The sequence below is a fragment of the Phacochoerus africanus genome, chromosome 12 (assembly GCF_016906955.1).
Source record: "Phacochoerus africanus isolate WHEZ1 chromosome 12, ROS_Pafr_v1, whole genome shotgun sequence".
Classification (NCBI taxonomy): Eukaryota; Metazoa; Chordata; class Mammalia; order Artiodactyla; family Suidae; genus Phacochoerus; species Phacochoerus africanus.
In genome coordinates, this window is record NC_062555.1 from 14,244,284 (window position 1) to 14,256,461 (window position 12,178).

The 12,178-nt window shown below is 41.9% G+C and overlaps 1 long non-coding RNA gene across 8 annotated transcripts in view; it reads right to left on the reverse strand.

The window, feature by feature from the left end:
* Positions 1–12,178, reverse strand: part of LOC125112663 (uncharacterized) — a 413,145-nt gene that overhangs the window by 176,452 nt on the left and 224,515 nt on the right. For 7 of the 8 annotated variants that reach the window (XR_007131218.1, XR_007131217.1, XR_007131212.1 and 4 more), the window contains one exon: positions 182–258. This is a non-coding gene — a long non-coding RNA (uncharacterized LOC125112663). Of the gene's footprint in view, positions 1–148; positions 259–12,178 lie in introns of all 8 variants that reach the window. The other variant, XR_007131215.1, reaches the window with a different exon arrangement.

The following is a 12,178-nucleotide window of genomic DNA, read 5'->3' on the forward strand; positions in this document are numbered from 1 at the left end:
ATTCTCTTAAACACAGGCCTGGAAGATGGCATTTCATTGAGACTCCACCTCATAAATAAGAATTTAAGTTAACGATTATGGGAGAGTAGGGAAATCTGCAAAAAAGGAAAATTGAGGCATGTATCCCAAAGCTCCCACACACATGTACCTTGGGTCAGGCCCTCTTTGAGTCACGGCTCACCTCTGGACTAGAATGACGATTTTCTACAGGTGTCAGAGGGTGGGAAGCGTAGAAATCTGTCCAAAGTTCTTCCTCCACTGCTCATGGTCCGAAAAAGCAAAAAGAAACAAAAGGAACACATCAGAGCGCCACTGTTGTGACTGAGGCTGAAGGTGCTGTCTGCTCTGTCTGTGATTCTCTTCACAGGAAATGGAATTGCCTGAGGCTTGGTTAAAAGCCTCCTCTTCCTTCTCACCCTCACCCCCCGCCCCTGATTTCAGGACTCCAGCGGGACAGGTGGTTGCTCTCGTTTCCCAACCATCCACAGTTTCCCTGTGCCGCCACCAGGCTGAACGAAAAGGAAGGGTAGGGCCACAAGTAGAGGTAATCCATCAACCAGAAGGTAACTGTGAAGTGAAGCTTGTGTTAGGTACAAAAAAGGATACTGAAAATGCATATCTTTTTTTTTTTTTTTTGGTCTTTTTAGCGCTGCACCTGAGGCATATGGAAGTTCCCAGGCTAGGGTTCAAATTGGAGCTGGAGCTGCCGGCCTACACCACAGCCACAGCAATGCCAGATCTGAGCCACATCTGCAACCTACACCTCAGCTCACAGCAACGCCAGATCCTCGACCCACTGATTGAGGCCAGGGATCGAACTCACATCCTCATGGATGCCAGATGGGTTTGTTAACCACTAAGCCATGACGGGAACTCCAGAAAAACGCACATCCAGAGAGCAACTAGATTTATCATAGTGACATTTTGAAAGGTATAGAAATACTGAATCAGGGAGTTCCCGTCGCGGTGCAGTGGTTAACGAATCCAACTAGGAACCATGAGGTTGCAGGTTTGATCCCTGGCCTTGCTCAGGGGGTTAAGGATCTGGCGTTGCCATGAGCTGTGGTGTAGGTTGCAGACAAGGCTCGGATCTGGCGTTGCTGCGGCTGTGGTGGAGGCTGGTGGCTACAGCTCCGATGAGACCCCTAGCCTGGGAACCTCCATGTGCCGCAAGTGCGGCCCTAAAAAGATGAAAAGACCAAAAAAAAAAAAAAAAAAGAAAGAAAGAAAAAGAAATACTGAATCACTATGCTGTGTACCATGAACTAACACAGAAAGTAGGTCAGTTATATTGCAAAGTCAAACAAATAAACCAGCAAAATCATAAAAAAGACATCAGATTTGTGGTTACCTGAGATGGGGGCCTGGGGGAGAGGGGATTGGATGAAGGAGGTCAAAAGGTACAGAATTCCAGTTTAAGATACATAAGTACTAGGCATACAACAAACAATATGATTCGATGGCTTGTCAGGACTTGGTGCTAATAATAATATATAACACAATTAAGATAATTAACACTGCTGTATGTTATATGTGAAAGTTTTTGAGAAAATAAATCCTAAGAGTTCTCATCACAAGGGAAACACTTTTTGTTGGGACATTTCAGTTGTTCATGTCTTGGCTATTGTAAATAGGGCTGCAAGGAACTCTGGGATGCATGTATCTTTTCAAATTATGGTTTTCTTGGATAGATGCCCAGGATTAGGGTTGCTAGAGAGTATACAGTGGAGAAAAGACAGTGTCTTCAATAAATGGTGCCGGGAAAACATGTAAAAAAATGAAATTAGAACATTCTCTACACAGAAGTAAACTCAAAATGTATTAAAGACCTAAACGGAAGGCTGGATACAATAAAACTTAGAGGAAAACACTCTTGGACACAAACCTCAGCAATATTTTTTTGGATCCACCTCCTAGAGTAATGAAAACAACAACAACAACAACAAACCAAACGGGACCCAATTAAATGGACCCAATTAAACGTAGAACTTTTTGCACAGCAAAGGAAGCCAGAAACAGAATGAAAAGACAACCCAAAGAATGGGAGAAAATATTTGCAAACAAAGTGACCGACAAAGGGTTCATCTCCAAAAATATACAAACAGTTCATGTGGCTCTATATCAAGTACACAAACAATCCAACCAAAAAAATGGGCAGAAGATCAAAACAGACATTTCTCCAAAGACAGACAGATCTCCCAAAAGCACATGAAAAGATGCTCAACATCGCTAATTATTAGAGAAATGCAAATCAAAACTACAACGAAGTATCACCTCACACCAGTCAGAATGGCCATCATCAAAAAGTCTACAAACAATAAAGGCTGGAGCGGGTGTGGAGAAAAGGGAACCCTCTGACACTCTTGGTGGGAGTGTAAATTGGTGCAACCACTGTGGAAAACAGTAAAAAAGCATAGAAGTTCCTTAAATAATTAAAAACAGAACTGCCATACGATTCAGCAATCCCACTCCTGGGCATCTATCTGGAGAAAGATGATCTTACTTTTTTTACTTTATTTTTTTAGGCCATGTTTGTGACACGAAGAAGTTCCTGGGCCAAGGATCAAGCCTGTGACACAGCTGCAACCCAGCCACAGAAGTGACAGTGCTGTATCCTTAACTTGCTGAGCCACCAGAGAACTCTGAAAGATGATCTCTTAAACAGACTGAAATGGGAAGACTCATGAGGCCTAAGTTTCCCTCAGGACATGCTCAAAATACACTCAATTCTCCTCTGAACAGAAGAAATAACACAATCAGTTAAACCAAAGATTCTAGAATTATTTTTTCTTCTTTTTAGAGCCACATCTGTGGCATATGGAAGTTTCCAGGCTAGGGGTTGATTGGAGCTGCAGCTGCTGGCCTACACCACAGCCACAGCAACACCAGATCTGAGCTGCATCTTTGACCTAACACCACAGCTCCGGCAACACCGGATCCTTAACCCACTGAGCAAGGCCAGGGATCGAACCCACATCCTCACAGAGACTATGTCGGGTCCTTAACCTGCTGAGCCACAACTGGAACTCCAGATGATGGAAAGGTTTAACTTGCTCTTTTGCTGACATTTTGGGTCTTGAGGAAAGTTTTAGTCAAATGAGCAGTGTGGCAATTTAACTATAGGCATTCCAGGGTTTTATTGTTCCAAGTCCATTAGGATATAAAGTGATTCATGAAAAAGCTTCAAAAGGATTGATTAATGCCTGTCTCTTTTCTGAAGTTGAAATATTTTAAAGCTCTTTAAACCCCTTCCCCAAATTTTATGGTGATTCACTTAAAAAAAATCTCTCTCATTGGCAGAAACACATGTTAGCTACATTTATACACTCAAGGAACACCATAGAGACCAAAATATTATGTTACTAAGTTAATGATATGCACATCTCAGAGAATTTTCTGTAATCGATATCTGTGACCAAGTTGGCAAGAGATCAAACAGCTCTCTGGATAAACCCCTGCTAGGCTTTCCTCTGAGGGCTTCGCCCACTGACCATCACCGAGTTTATTATATGGTTCACCTTCAGACAATAATTCACGGCCAGTGTATGATCTTACTCCAGCTGCTGCCTATGTATTTGGGGATGCCTATCTTGCTGCTCAAGGTCAATGATAATATTTACTCACATGCTAAGGAAAGCATTATGTTACATACGTGGCATATACTGACTATCTATTTTTAGCTGCAGCTACAGGTATGCAGTGACTTAGGTAAACTGTGTACCCCAACTTTGAGAGAAGATGGTACTGGGAGGCTGTAAACACGCTCAATATAAACATTTGAGTTTGCCTGTCATGCTATTGAGCAGGTTCAACGCAGTCTCCTTGGCATTTTATCTGATCTTCAGAACTGCGGGGTGACCCCCTACTGGTTTTCAGGGTTGTCGTGTGAGATGGGTTGAGGCTCCTTCTGAATGACCCTAGAAGACAGAACTAAACCAACAGACGAAATCTGTAGAGTCCCATTTTAATCCCTAATAAAGGAGCCTTTTCTTCCTATCAGATCTTTATGGGGACTCTAATTGGCTTTATAGTTAGTGCATTTTCTTAGTGAAAACGTCTAACACAGCGACAAAGGGAAGGATCCACTGAGTAGCCAGATGAGATGATCTTTCAAATTTTCTTCAAATGTTGGAATCCCAGGGAAAAGCTCGAGGATTCCTATAGTTAAGGAGAGGCAGTAGCTTGCTGTCCTTCGGATCCTAAAAGGGAATATATTACCCAGTCTTCCCTTTCCATATTCTTCAGTGCTACTGGACACAGGCCCAGCTCAGACTTACAGTTCAGCCCCGGGCTGCAGCTGCTGCGTGGCTAATGGAAAAGGCCCAGGAATCAGCACTCTGTCCACTCCATGCCAACAGGCTCGCCTGATTGGAACAAAAACCCAGTCAAGCTGCCTGTTTGGCACCGTGCAAGCCACACATCTGGGTGCCTCACAAGATTTCCGACTGAAGGGAGGGACTGATTTCAAACTATGTAGACCCGACATGCAATGCGTTCTTTCCGGCCGGGCCGGGCCACTGAGCCAGTGAAAGTGGGGACCATGAAAGCCATGGGATCTTGGAGCATCAAAGGATCTCAGAGAAGAGCTTACCCTACATTTTTCAAAACATGTTCCATGGAAACCTTGCCTTGTGAAAGGCTCCTTGGGAAGAAAATAACCTAATAGCAAAGAAATTAAAGAAGGATTGCGTATGTAGGTCTCCAGAAGATGCACCGTGCATGTTAATACAGTACATGTTTTGAGACGTTTCAGTGCCAAGGGACTTCAGTGAACACAGAACTTTGTCTGGATACTCATGTTGCAATAGAAGAAAGGCTGGGGGAAAAATGTAATTGTAATGTATACATGTAAGGATAACCTGACCCCCTTGCTGTACAGTGGGAAAATAAAAAAATAAAAATAAAAAACACACAGATCTGAACCATATAATTTTTTTCCTTGCATGACAGTCATTAACATGACATGGAAAATACACTGAGATATAACGATATTTTAGCACCAAGCCCTCCTTTTTACATATGAAGAAACTTAGGTCCAGAGGGATAAAGTGACTTGTCCAAAGCTGAAGAAACTGACAGAGTTATGACTAGGCTTGGGCTTCCTTGCTCCTAATCTTACATTCTTTTATTCTGAACGACTGCAGTGATCACGTTTTTGACTTTTATACTGCATTTGATCGTGCCTAGATCTGGTGTTCATCTTTAGACTGATCAGCTCTGGCCACGGGGTAGAGTCTGGGAAAAGCCTTAAGATAAGTGCAAATTTGGCCAATCTACCAGAGCCACGATGTAAAAAAATAATATGTCAGACTGTGGAGAGATGTTCCACCAAATTTGGAATTAGTCACAACTAAAAAGTTATCCATCATCCAATGGCTGCTCTAACACATGCATTTACTTATTTTCATACAAAATTCCTGAGGAACCCTTGCTTAACATAATTTATCTTTCTATGTAGAACCTCAAGTCCACTCAACTCAAACTAAGAGAACTAGAGATTGCATCTTGCTAATGTTCCATAAAGGATATGATCACTCTAAGTTCAGAAACCCAGGGTTCTTTCTCATAATGGCACCGTCAGATCCAAACACGGCTCTTGAGGTGCAAAGAATACATGTATTTAACATCGTTTCCCAGTTCAGCCCAATTTTCAGTGGTGGGGAAGGGGTGGGGAAGGGAGAGTTAGCAGTAGTGAAAATTTCCATTTAAAAGATTAGAAAGGCAGACATACTATACCTTGGACACTTACAGACGGTGGCAGCAAGGACACTGGATGAGTTACTTCTTTGACAACTGACTAAGCCCCATAATTGGTCAATATGGACCCCAAGGTCAGAGTCCTGGAAATATTTCCCCTGTGTGTTTCAGGACCATCTATAAAAAAGGCATTGTAAAATCCTCAGGTCATCCCAACTTAGTTGTTTAGTTCTCTTGGTGGTCGTTTTGGTGACTGTGAACTGCCTAAGATGCTGAAAAACACAGCCATTTTTTTTCAGCTCCGAGACTCTTTTTGATCATACAGTTATCCTAAGAATTTAAGTGGCTGCTTCTCAATGTCATTACTGCAGACACTCTTTACTAATTAGCAATATAGGAAATGTATAATCTAATTAGACTGAACTACAAACTCCAGATGCTTCTCTAACTCCTAATTTCAAAGTCTATAAAATAATAAAAGCTGGAGAGGTGTGAAGGAAAAGGAGCCCTCCTCCACTGCTGGTGGGGACATCAAGTGCCACAGCCACTATGGAGAACAGTATGGGGGTTCCTTAAAAAACTAAAAACAGGGAGTCCCCATCATGGCTCAGCAGAAATGAATCTGACTAGGATCCACAAGGACGCGGGTTCCATCCCTTGCCTCGCTCAGTGGGCCAAGGATCCAGCGTTGCCGTGAGCTGTGGTGTAGGTCACAGACTCAGCTCAGATCTGGCGTTGCTGTGGCTGTGGTGTAGGCCATCGGCTACAGCTCCAACTTGACCCCTAGCCTGGGAACCTCCACATGGCATGGGTGCAGCCTGAAAAAGACAAAACAACAACAACGACGACAAGACAAAAAAAAAAACTAAAACCAGAGTTAGCATATGATCCTGCCATCTCACTCTCGAGCATATACCGAAGAAAACTAATTTGAAAAAATAAGTAGTTCATTGCAGCACTATTTACAATGGCCAAGACATGGAAGCAAGTTAAATGTTCATCAACAAATGAATGGATAAAGAAAACATGGTGCATACATACAATGAAATATTACTCAGCCACAGAAAAGAGGGCAATGATGCCATTTTTAGCAACATGGATGGACCTAGAGATTCTCAAACTAAGTGACATAAACTAGACAACGACAAATATCATATGATATCACTTACAGGGCATCTAAAACCAAATAGAAATGAACTTATTTACAGAACAGAAATAGACCCACAGACATAGAAAACATTACGGTTCCCAAATGGGAAAGGGCAGGGAAGGGGTAAATTGGAAGATGGGGATTAACATGTGCACACTACTATGTATAGACTAAGCAAGCAACAGGGACCTGCTGTACAGCACAGGAACGTACACACTCAATATATTATAACATCCTATAAGGGAAAAGAATCTGTAAAAGAATGTGTATACATGATATATACATATATGTGTAAATGTGTATATGTGAATATACATATATATTCATGTATGCATATATAACAATCGCTTTGCTGTACACCTGAAACTAAAATATAATACTGTCCATCAGTTATACTTCAATTTAAAAAAATAACAATGAAAAAAATAAAGTCATCAGCCTTGGAGCAGAAATAAAACACAGTAGGCTGGCTTGGGCAGCTAGATACTTTTTTTGCAAAAGTGAAGGTGTTTAGATCTGAGCTATCCGGTAAAATGTCCTGCAATGATGGAAACATTATTTTCTGCCGTCCAATGTGGTAGGCACTAGGCACATGCAGCTCCTGAGCACTTGGTAAGTGGTTAGAGTCAAAGAGGAACTAAAATTTTTATTTTATTCAATTTTAATTAATTTAAATTTACACGGCCACATGTAGCTAATGGCTAGCAGACAGGGCAGCACAGCTCTAGAATGATCCGATGCTCAGGTGCATGTCCCTCCAGAACTACATCCTATAGCAATTATCACAGGGTGATTCATAGGCTAGGAGGAGCAAGAGACTACGAAATTGGGGTTCTCTAATTCACCCCCTCTTTTTCTGCGGTATTCAGATTTCAAACCACAATCCCGTGTTATCCTTAGCATCAGAAGCAAAGTCTGTTAAAATACACTCCACTACTATTGCAGCTCAGAAAGAGCAGTGATGATCTGACTTTAAACAGTTTAAGATCTTTATAACAAACACACACTTCATTATTTCCAATTCTGTCTTTCAGCAAGGTAAGCTTGGACAGGTAACCTCTTGCCCTCTTAAAATATGTCTTTGGAGGCCATCTGAAATAGTCGGTAATCTCTGCTGGTCTAACAATTTACCACAAGAGTTCCCTGGTGGCTCAGTGGGTTAACACTTCAGCATTGTCATGGCAGTGGCTTGGGTCACTGCTGTGGCTTGAGTCTGAACCCTGGCCCAGGAACTTCTGCATACTCTGGTCACAGCCAAATAAAAATTTACCACAAAATTCTTAAACTTTCAGCCTCAAAGAGCTTAGTATCTGACCCCAGGCAGGTAGATATTTGTTGGGATCTGCTCTTTATAATGATGACTGACTTACTAGTTATAAGTTGTTCTGGTCACCTTAAGAAGAATGTGTCACCTAACAACAGAGGGTGGGACCTGTGACTGTTTGAGCTATACTTACAATGCCCAGTGTGGTCACAAAATACATATAATATGGAACACTCTCTCCCTCTCTTCCTCTCATCCTTTTCTCCTTCCTTTCTCCTTTCTGTAACTATTTATTGAGAGCATGCTATGTGACAGGCACTTGGGCAGGATACTTGTTTTAGGTGCTTAGCATTTAAAACAGTAAGCGCGAATTAGTCAAGGGAAAACATCTCCTGGAAATAAACCTCGCAGACCAGCCTGGGTAGCAAGGCAGAGTTAGCTTATTGGGGTGGGAAGAATAGGAAAGAGCCTCACCCTCTGCTCCACGCTAACTCACCACAGCTACCCTCACAGAGCCATTACTTGGAACAATCCGCTGAAAGCATAAAACAACACATCGTAAATGTCTACATTTTTGTGCCATGAGAACACTATCTAAGTTTGTGACATTTGTTTGCTAGAATATTTAATCAAGTTACAAATATATCAGCATAGTATCCCATGTTAAAAAAGCTTCTAAGAATACACATGTTTATACGTTGCTCCAGGGCAGGAATATCTGACCAAGAACTCCTCCCCCCACCTCCTGTAGCCCAGTCACTTCCCAATAAATGCTGAGTACATGCAAGTCAAATGATATCTCGGTACCGTTGACCAAACTGAAGAAGAGTTTAAAATGCAACCGATCTCTTCTTTTCTGCTATTCTGGATGTTTTAAATATACGTGAAATTTAGAGCTTAGGTATTTTGCTCCTTTCCAGGCCCAGGACTTCAAAGAGTTCTTTCTAGACCACTAGGGACATACGATTATGTTTTACCAACATAAGAAACATTTTTTTTTCATATAGGAAAATGCATAACTGCAGCTTTTAAACTCAAGTACAAATTTAATAAAGTCATAGACTAATTACATTTTAAGGAGACTCATTTTGAGGAAACGGGTCCAAAGCTCTCCGCCTTCGTTCCAGAGGCACATTTCACGGCAGAAGCGCGTTATTCTAGGCCTTGACCCTGCCCAGGGTACTCCCCGGAGCACCCCCATTTCTGGGAAGGTCCGGCAGCTCTACTTGTGTGGCAAGGGGAGACAACATTCTTCGGTAGAATGAGTTACGCCACTGAACGGTTCAGCGATAACTGTGGTTTAAACTAAATTGAAGAGTAGCCAAAAATTAAACTGACCAAACTTTGGTTCCATCTTGGCCTCACTTGAACTTATGTAATCCTGTGACTGTTAAATTTTCTGCCTTACAGGAGGAAGAGGAACATTTTCTATAAGCAGCAACATTTCCTATGACCAGGCAAATACAAAACAGTGTCCTAGACAGAGCCCAACGAATAATTATTTACTGACCATGCTTCTTCCTTCCTAACTAGATTTTGATGCACCTGTGGCACTCTGAGGTCTGCAAGTGCTTTAGGGTTTCCATAAACACGGCATGTTATCCTGGGGGCAAAAATTTGCAACACTCTATGCCAGTTCACTTGAGCAACAGAACACAAATGCAAAAGACATCTGGAAAAGAAGATGAAGAAAGAAAACATGGGCGGTCACTTTCCTAACCTACACTCTCCCTAAGAAATCAGAGTTTGCTTCCACACAAAAATAATACATCACCTCTTACATCTTGAAAGCTGCTAGAATCATTTCATGGAAAAGTGGCCAGATGGGTAAACCATCTCAATCAGCCCGCGCGCTTCCTAAAACCGCCAGGGAAGGACCCCCATTTACAATCGATTTGCTCCCTTGCACAACGCACACAACCATTCCTCAGCTTCCTACCCGATTTTGCTGCAGTCGGTAGATGATCCCCGCCCTGAACCGTTTCTCCAGAACATGCTATCATCGCTCTCTCCCGTGTTTCTTTTGAACCTGATTTCTGCAATACTTTTTTGGCTTTTTGGTTGAAATTCTTAGAAAAATCCTCCTGGAGAGCTGTTTGTCCTTTGCACTCTCTTACTTGTGCCTCGGTTATCAACACAAATAAAGAGACTTGCGGCCAAAAAACCCAGAACAAATAACTGTATCTTTGAGAGGTGCGGCCACAGTCAAAACCACTTCTGACACACCGTCATGTAATATTTTGCTTCACCTTGTCAACGATGGAACAATCTTAAAACAACTGTATCGACAGGCTTCATGCACTAGTGGTGGTGAGAGTGGAGGGGTGTTGAATGGAAAAGGGGATGAGGACACTGAAATTCTTGTCCCATCAAACTAGTGAATTGTTTCTGGTGTAGACACTGAATTGATAGTCAAAACGTGTACGTCTAGTGGGCCTTAAAAATAATCTGCATTTTTCAGAAAAGCGCGCGAGAGAATTGATAACCACCCCCAAGAAAGAACTGCCTGGCTCGCTCCAGTCTTTCCTAGATATTTCCCACTTGGTGAACTGCATTTGCAGCATTAGGAAAATGCTGATGCAATAACTACTTCAGAGTTTTTTTTCTTATGTTGTACACAGTCTTGGAGAATTCGCCGGATTTTATGCACCTGTGTTGTTCGGTCAGTTTTCTGTGTTTCCTTTGGGAGAATTTAAAGGGCTGCCTTGAGCCAATGTGTATGCAGAAACCATGGGGAAAGCAATTCCTCCTATAGGAACATACTGCATTTGAAAATCGGCCCCAATAAAAACAATGTATGATTTCTAGTAGACTCAACGAGTGTGTGTTTGTGTGCTTGGACACCCGCAAGCGCCTGTACATATAAATATGGAGTAATGGCTCATTTCAGACATCAATGATTGCTGACTCTTTTATAAAGAGGATGCTGTGTCTTCCATTTTGGACACACATGGAAAATGTTCTTAAATTGCTTTCTGTTTTTATCATTAAATGTGGGAATATACCTAAAAACCACAGCAAAACTATTCTTCATGTGTGGTCTGAGACTTATTCACCGCTTTTTCCTCTGGAAGTAAGGAAATACTATATTTAGCCTTTTGTGGTAGAAAGCAATAAATGACTGAGATATGAAAATTACTAGAAGGTTTATCCTATTAATAAACTAGTCTTAGTATTTAAGTTTTGCAGGCTTAGGAACTTCTGATCAGCAATGTCATCATTGTACATTAAAAATACTAGGTTCTGGAGTTCCCGTCGTGGCGCAGTGGTTAACGAATCCAACTAGGAACCATGAGGTTGCGGGTTCCGTCCCTGCCCTTGCTCGGTGGGTTAACGATCCGGCGTTGCCGTGAGCTGTGGTGTAGGTTGCAGATGAGGCTCGGATCCCATGCTGCTGTGGCTCTGGCGTAGGCCGGTGGCTACAGCTCCGATTCGACCCCTAGCCTGGGAACCTCCATATGCCGCGGGAGCGGCCCAAGAAATAACAACAACAACAACAACAAAAAAGACAAAAAGACAAAAAAAAAACTAGGTTCAAATTAATGTATTATTCTGTATTTCACCATTAATGAAATGGTCTGGAGAAGGCTAAGAGTTTTCTTTTTATTGGCAAGAAAGCAGAGTCCTTCCTCTGACAAAATTTTGTTGCATTTCTTTTTTGAAAAAAAAAAAAAAAGGCACAAAACATGGGAATAATGGGGGAAGTTAAAGAGGAAACTCAAGAGATTATAAATAAATAGTGATAGATCCTTGGTGGCCTTTCCATTCATACCAACTGTCCCACTGATATTTAGCAACAATTGCACAGCTACTTAGGCTTGAATATTGGTCCGTCCTGGCCTGCCTTCCTCACTAACTCTTTCTTAGCCTCTCCCCTTGGTGCTCATCATAAATGCCTGATGCTCCAGTGCTATCAAGCTGAAGAAACCCTTCTGTCCAACAAGAGAGGCTCTACTTGTCCTTAAGTCCAAAGCGACTAAGAGAGATTTAAATGCTTCCATGTGGAATATCAACACTTGAAAGCTTTTAAACTCAATATCCTTCTTTCCTCCATGCTGACATACTGT